Source organism: Petaurus breviceps, unplaced genomic scaffold, assembly GCF_028583685.1.
Source record: "Petaurus breviceps papuanus isolate PSGF00001 unplaced genomic scaffold, PetGlider_PUasm1.0 139, whole genome shotgun sequence".
Lineage (NCBI taxonomy): Eukaryota > Metazoa > Chordata > Mammalia > Diprotodontia > Petauridae > Petaurus > Petaurus breviceps.
In genome coordinates this window covers 18,696,430-18,705,167 of record NW_027185697.1, presented here as the reverse complement: position 1 = coordinate 18,705,167, position 8,738 = coordinate 18,696,430, and positions in this window count along the sequence as shown.

Sequence of the window (8,738 nt, the reverse complement as noted above, 5' to 3'; positions counted from 1 at the left end):
ATCCCCACACTGGAGCCGGTGCTCTTACTCGCTGAGCCACCTGGCCGCCCCTAAGCAACTGGGGTTAAGTAACTTGCTCAAGGTTACACGGCCAGTTATTTCTGGGTGTGGTGCTGAGTGCCTGAGCCCGGATTTGATCCAGGTCATCCCAACACTGGAGCCGGTGCTCTTACTGGCTGTGCTACCTGGCCGCCCCTGGGGTAAAATTTTTGACTGAGTCAGAAATGTCCTTGAGAGGCCAAACTTTGAATGAGGAAATAGAAAGGGGGAATGGCAACCCTAATTTTATGACTGGTTATTAGCATAAGAAAGAAATAATCATTTTTTTCTCAGTATATGCAGCATATGTACACAGCAGATAGGTCATCTCATCCAGAAAATCACTAGCAGCTAGGGGGATTATGCAAAAAATAAAAAAAAAAAGATCCTCTTGAAGAAGGTGGAATTTTAGAAAAATATGTTATACTTCAGAGAGGAAGGATTTTAACCCAGAGTCTCTGTCTCCAGGATCATCTAGTTGGTGCAGTGGATAGAATGCAAGTCCTGAAGTAAGGAAGACTCACATTCCTGAGTTTTAATCTTCTCTCAGAAACTTACTAGCATGTGACGCTGGGCAAGTGACTTAACTCTGGTTGCCTCAGTTTTCTCATCTGCAAAATGAGCTGGAGAAGAAAATAACAAGCTAGTTCAGTAGCTTCTTTGCCAAGAAACCCCAAATGCTGTCACCAAGGGTTGGATGTGACTGAAATTACTGAACAACAGCAACAACAAAATCTCACTCCTGATTCCATGCCCTTTCCAGGGGAAGAGACTCATGCATGGTCACACAGATTGCTAGGGCAGCAGCAGAATTAGAACTAAGATGCCCCAGAAGCTAGGATCACCACTAACTTGAAGCAATTAACTTAAAGTAAAAGCTGTCACCACATTTTTTTCCTATAAAAGTAGGGGCTGAAAATAGCTATCCTTCAAGTGGTAAAAAGACTTGGATTCTTTGAATAGAGAATTATTCTCCATGTGGCAGAAAAAAGGGGGTAACATAATGGAGCAATTTGAAACTTTAATTCAACTAAACAAACATTTGTTAAATGTCTACTATAGGTTAGATGAGAAGGAGGCATGATACAGTACTTACACCATGCAATTGGAGTGAAAAGGATTGTTTTCAATCCTTCTGCCCTTGACATGTATCATCTGGCACTTAACTGAGTCACTTAACTTCCAGTGTCAGTAAGCAACCCCCACAAAAGAAAAATCTATTAAAGTTACAGAACAGTTGCTAATCTATATAATTCGATGGAATGTGCCCACTGGAAATCCTACCCCCATGTTTGGGGGATGAGGAGGAGTAAGAGAAGGAGGAGCAGGATATGCATAGTGCCTTGAGGTTTACCAAACACTTTAGATATATTACTAATAAAATCATGACTCCAAGTTAAACAGAAAACACAATATAAAAGTCACAACAAAAGCATTTCATTTGTAGAATCAGCATGACATAACGTCTAAAGGGCTGTCTGAAATCTAGAAATCCTGTATCCTGAGTTCAAATCTTGGTTCTGAAATTTATGACCTCCCTGTTTTCCTTTAAATTTCAACTAAAATTCTACCTCCTACAGGAAACCTCACAACCAATTCCAGTGCCTTCTCTCTGTCAATTATTTCCTATTAATCCTGTATATAGTTCAGTGTTTATATTTATTTGCATGTTTTCACTCTCTTTAGATTGTAATATCCATGAGGGCAAGGGTTGTCTTTTGTCTCTTTTTGCATCTGTAGTGCTGAGCTTAATGCCTGGCATAAAATAGGTGCTTAAGAAATGCTTATGGAATTGAATTTAACATTTTATGCGTGATGCTAGACAACTCACTTCACTACTCTTTGTCTCAAGTGACTACTTAAGTCCTAATTAGATTGATTTAGATTTGGTCATTAAAAAAAAGAATTTCTTAGAAACCAGGAGAACTACTTTATATTCTTATATGACAAGCTAAGCTCTCTTCTCTGGAAATACAAAGATAGTATTGATAATAATAATGATAATGATAATAATGGTGACGATGATGATGACAATAAGAGTAAGCACTCAAGCTCACAGAACTAATCTATTTGGATAAATAAAATGAGCTCTTTTTTCATACCAAATAACTTGTGTGTGTACACACATATACTGCCATAGGAAAATTAATACACATTCAGACTCTGCAGTTCTTTCTCTGGGTGTGCATAACATTTTCCATCATGAGACTTTTGCAATTGTCTTACATTATTGCATTGCTGAGAAGAACTAAGTCTATCATAGTTGATTATCACAACAATGTTTCTGTTACTGTGTTCAGTGTTGTCCTGGTTCTGCTTACTTCACTCAGCATCAGTTCATATAAGTTTTCTGAGGTTTTTCTAAAGTCTGCCTGTTCATCATTTCTTTTAACAAAATAGAATTCCATTACATCAATATAACACAATTTGTTCAGTCATTCCCCAAACGATGGGTATCCCCTCAATTTCCAATTCTTGGCCACCACAAAAAAAGCTCCTAGAAAAATTTTTTATGTACATGTGAGTCCTTTTCCCACTTTTATGATTTTTTTTGGATATAGCCCTAGAAGAGGCATTGCTGGGTCAAAGGGCATGCATATTTTTATAGCCCTTCGGACATAGTTGCAAATTGCTCTCCGTAATGTTTGGATGAGCACACAGCTCCAGCAACAATGAATTAGTAATCCAACTTTCCCACATATCCTCCAACATTGATGATTTTCATGTTTTGTCATGGTAGTCAATTTGATAGGGGTGATGTGGTACCTCAGAGTTGTTTTGATTTGCATCTCTCTAATCAATGGTGATTAAGAACATTTTTTCATATGACTATAGATAGCTTTAATTTCTTCCTCTGAAAACTGCCTGTTCACATTGTTTGAACATTTACCAATTGAGGAATGACTTATATTCTCATAAATTTGAATCAGTTCTCTGTATATTTTAGAAATGAAGCCTTTATCACAGCCACAAGTTGTAAAATTCTTTCACAATTTTCTGCTTCCTTCCTAATTTTTGTGGCGTTGGCTTTTTATGTGCAAAAACTTTTCAATTTAATGTTGTCAAAATTATCCATTTTGCAGATCATAATCTTTTCTACCTCTTGTTTGTCATAAATTCCTTCATTTTCCATAAAGCTAACAGATAATCTATTCCTTGCTCCCCTAATTTGTTTATAGTGTCAACCTTTATATTTTATTCATGTGTCTAACAGAATTTTATTTTTTATATAGTGTCAGACATTGGTCTATGCCCAGTTTTTTGGGCATATTAAAACTATTTTCCAGTTTTCCCAGAAGTTTTCATCAAATAGTGAGTTCTTATCCCAGAAGGTGGGGTCTTTGGTTTATCAAACAATAGATTGGTATGATCATTGACTATAGTTTCTTGTGTACTTACCCTATTCCACTTATGATTGTTACTTTATAATACAACTTAATATCTGGTATAGCTAGGCCACCTTCCCTAGCATTTCTTTTCTTTAATACCCTTGATATTCTGGATGTTTTATTCTTCCAAAAGAAATTTGATACTTTTTTCTAGTACTATAGAATATTTTTGGTAGTTTTATTGGTATAACACTGAATGAGTAAATTAAATTTAGGTAGAATTGTCATTTTTATTGTATTATATTGGCCTACCCATGAGCAACTGATGTGTTTTTTTTCAATTATTTAGATCTGAATTTATTTGTGTGAAAAGTATTTTGCAATTGTGTTCATATAATTCCTGGGTTTATTTTGGCAGGTGGACTCACAAATACTGTAAAATGTCTACAGTAACTTTAAATTGAGTTTCTATTTCTATCTCTTGCTGTTGGACTTTGTTAGAAATATATGCCAAATATTTATGTCGATTTAGTTCATATTCTGCAACACTGGTAAATTTGTTTATTGTTTCAAGTAGTTTTTTTTTTTTACTTGATTTTCTAGGATACTTTATGCATATCATAATGTCATCTACAAGTGTGATAACTTAGTTCCTTCTTTGCCTTTTTTAATTCCTTCATTTTTTTTCTTCTCTTACTGATAAAGCTAACATTTCTAGTACCATATTGAATAACAGTGGTGATAATGGACATCCAGGTTTCACCACTGATCTTTATCGGAAATGCATCTAGCTTATCCCCATTACATACAATACTTGATGATGGTTTTAGGTAGATGCTACTCATCATTTTAAGGAAGGCTCCATTTATTCCTCTATCTCTAGAACTTTTTAAAAGAATATAACATTTTTAAGGAAAAGTCATTCATTTTCCCCTTCTATTCTAGTGTATAGCATAATGGGGATTATTTAGTAGGTCCTCAATGAATATTTGTTAGATTGAATTTAAGTAAAACCCTCATCTATAAAGAAACTGAGTGCTCAAATATAAAGAAACATGTTTGAATGGCTACAAGTATGTTAAATCTTCCATATCTTATTCACTTCATGTAATTAGCAATAATTCCCATAAATTTATACGTTGGAGTTTATTCAAACACTAGTATGATAGTAATTCCAAAAGAAATATATTTTGAACCTTGAAACTCTTATATATTACTTTATGAATTTTAATTCTTTACTGGACACTTTATTCCATATTTAGTCTTCAGATATTTCATAAATAAATCACCTATTCTATGGGAGATAGTGTAAATTTCTTGTCCAGAAAATCAAGAGATTCATTTCACTGTAGGTGTTTGATAAAAATTATGTGCAGAGTAACCTGAGAGGGAATTTGTGGATTGAAATAAAAATGACTTTTTTTTCTTGTAATGTTTTCTGTCACAGATTTGGTATAAAAATTCAAAACCATCTATAGATGCTGATTAATTCCTCATAGGCACTCTGCTTGCAATTTTGTTAGCTGTCACTTGGTGCCTGTTGATGGATGCTTAGGCTGAGTGGATGGATTGTCCTAAGTCATGGATAATTGAGAGAATCAGAAGACCATACAACACATCCGATTCTGCTATTTCTATGAAAAGGCAACACATTATTTTAAAAATAGCCTGTCACTTACCCTTTGTAATTACTATCTGATTTGGCAAAACTACTTTGTATTACCACATAGAAAAAAGGGTAAGGTGTGGAAAGAACTAGGTACAAGCTGAATAATTTATCCCACAAAAACCAACATTATAAACCCCTTTTTACCTTAAAATGTTTTCCTTTTTATTCTAAGGATGTGTCTATATATATATATATATATATATATATATATATATATAGTAAGTTACAGTGATTCAAGAAATTGAAATGACCTTATCTTCCATCCTCTTTCTAGATCCTCACCTAATCTCTTATATGTTCTGTTTTTTTAATGTTAAAAGCAATTGGTCATCATTTTAGGGGAGGTTGATTTTTTTTTCAGAATTTATTAATTTATATTTAGTTTTCACCCTTCATTTCCACAAGATTTTTAGTACCAAATTTTCTCTCCATCTTTCCCCTACCCCCTCTCCAAGATGGTAAATATACCGATTATTCCTTCCCCCAGTCTGCCCTCTCATATACCCCTCCATGCCTCCCCTTACTCCCTTACCCATTACTTTCTTGTTGAGCAAGATGGATTTCTATACCCCATTGCCTGAATATCTTATTTCTCCATTGCATGTAACATTTCTTTTAATATTTGCCTTAAAAATTTTTAATTCCAGCTTCTGTACCTTCTTTTCTCTTCACCCACCCACATTGGGAAGACAAGCAATTCAAATATAGGTTATACAAGTGTAGTTATGCAAAACATTTCTGTAGAAGTCATGTTGTGAAAGACTATTTCTCCTTCCATCCTATTCCACCCCCAACTTATTCTATTTTCTCCTTTCACCCTGTCCCTTTTCAAAAGTGTTTGCTTATAACTCCCCTGTCCTCCAATTTGCCCTCCCTTTTATCATCCCCCCTCTTATCCCCTTCCCCCCTACTTTCCTGTAGGGTAAGATACCCAATTGAATGTGTATGTTATTCCCTCCTTAAGCCAAATCCAATCAGAGTAAGGTTGACTCATTCCCTTTTACCTCCCTTCATTTCCCTCCATTGTAATATCATTCTCTTGCCTCTTTTATGTGAGATAATTTACCCTATGCTACTTCTTCCTTTCTCCTTCTCCCAAGATATTCCTCTCTCACCTCTTAATTTTATTGTTTAGATATCATCCCTTCATATTCAACATATCCTTTGCCCTCTGTCTGTGTATGCATGTACATATACACAATATATATATATATATACATTCACATGTCTACACCCATCTGTACATACATACATGCACACACACACATACACTCACACATACACCTGTATCTATGTATTTATGTATGTACCTTTTCTTGCTTCTTGTATTTTAAAGCCAAAATTTCTGTTCAGCCCTGGTCTTTTCATCAAGAATGCTTGGAGTTCCTCTATTCCACTGAATGGCATATGCTCCCCTGAGTTATTATACTCAGTTTTGCTTGTTAGGGGATTCTTGGTTTTAATCCTACTTATTTTGGCCTCCAGAATATCACATTGCAAGTACTTCAATCTCTTAAATTCGAAGCTAATAGATCTTGTGTTATCCTGATTGTGTTTCCACAATATTCATTTTTTTTCTTCCTGACTGCTTGTAATAATTTCTCCTTGACCTGGCAACTCTGGAATTTGGCTATAATATTCCTAGGAGTTTTCTTATGGGGATCTCTTTTAAGAGGTGATTGATGGAGTTTTTCAATTTCTATTTTACTCTCAGGTTCTAGAATATCAGGGCAGTTTTCCTTGATAATTGCTTGAAAGGTGATGTCTAGGCTCATTTTTTGATTGTGGTTTTCAGGTAGTCCAATAATTTTTTAAATTATCTCTCCTGGATCTATTTTCCAGGTCAGTGGTTTTTCCAATGAGATGTTTTATATTGCCTTCTATTTTTTTATTCTTTTGGACTGTTTTACAATATTTTGATTTCTCAAAAGTCATTAATTTTTTTTCTGCTGCAGTCTAATTTTGAAAGAATTATTTTCTTCAGTGATCTTTTGAAATTTCTTTTCCATCGGCCAATCTTCTTAAGGCATTCTTCTCATTGTTTTTTGGACCTCTTTTGCCTTTTGAGTTAGTCTATTTTTTAACATGTTATTTTCTTCATTGAGGCTGTTGACTCATTTTTTCTGCTTTTCTTTCATCGTTCTGATTTGTCTTCCCAATTTTTCCTCTACATCTTTTATTTAATTTTCAAAATCCCTCTTGAGCTCCTCCATGTCATGTGACTAATACATATTTTTCTGGAGCCTTTTGATACATGAATCATGACTTTGTTGTTTCTTTCTAGTTCAATGTTTTTATCCTCTTTGTCACCAAAAAAAGTTTCTATTGTCTGACTTCTCTTCCTGTGTTTACTCATCTTGCCAGTAAAATATTTGACTTTTGAGGTCTTTGCCATGATAGAACACTTCTTCCAGAGTGGGTAGTTCTGAGTTCCAATTTTCTGGGGTTTTCTGAAGCTGTTGTCAGAGCTTCTTCTAGGGACCTGCCTCAGAGCTGTAAGGAAGACTGCTTCTCCACAGCCTCAACAACACCAGCACTTCCACACCAGCACGTCTCACCCCAGGCCTGTCACCCAAGACAGAGACCCAGATCCAACCAGTGCAAAGCAAGAGAATGCTAACATCTTGGGAATAGGAACTAGACCCTGCTCTTCTCTCACCCAGTATAAAGCCAAGCAGGAGCAGCTTTCCAGAGGACTGCTGCTGTGAACAATTTTCAAGGTTCTGATCACACAGTATAGTGAACTTCCTATTTATTCAGTCACAAATTAAGGCAAAATATTCACAGAAATAACAGTACAGCATTCACAATGTTATAACTTAACAACTTATCACTAAAATGGCCACATAGTTTTCACCAAAGTGGTCACATAGTTTTAAGCAAAAGATAACATTCATTTAGTAACTCAATTATTCTGAAGGAGGCAAGCCTCCTTAATTAAAACAAAGTCAAAAGTTTGGTGAGGTCAAAAGTTTTCCACACCTAGGTCACAATGCCTTAATCTCTTCAATCAAAAAGTCTTCTTTCTTCTTAATGGGAGATTAGTTTCCAATTATTTTTAATGAGTAAGTCCTTAACTCAATCATCTAAATGTAAAGGCCAAAGTTCTCCACCCCTAGTAATTCATGATCTTTTTAGTCTGCATTAAATACCCAAGGAGAGGTCTTTTCATCTTGACTTGAGGCAGGCTCTCTGCTTCCATGTGTTCTCCTCCCATGGTACCAGCTCTTGCCAGCTCCTTGTTGTCCAGCTCCTTGTCCAGTTCCTATTCCATACTGAAGCTCACAGCTTATAGTTCACCTCAAGTCCTTCACAATTTCTGTTCCTGGGAAGACAAAGCTTAACAAAGCCACAAGATCATTCATGAACATTGCTGGCATCCTCATCAATTCACTTTCTGCCTCTGGAATCAACATAGATCCAACAACAAGGTCTGAGGAATCAACACAAATCATCAGTATAGTCCCTGGAACTCTGAAATCATCAGCAAGACCCTGCTCCAGGATTTCTGTGAACATGCAACAAGAAAATCCTCTTTCATGGATTCTGAACCAGTAGCAAGGTGCCAGGGCTTCTGTAACAACAGCACTTTCCTCTACTAGCTGATGAATCCCACAAAATAACATCAAAAGGGACAGAGTACTGACAACACAACCATGCCTCCTCCCAGTTTTCCTCTCTTCTCATTTATCAGTTGTTCT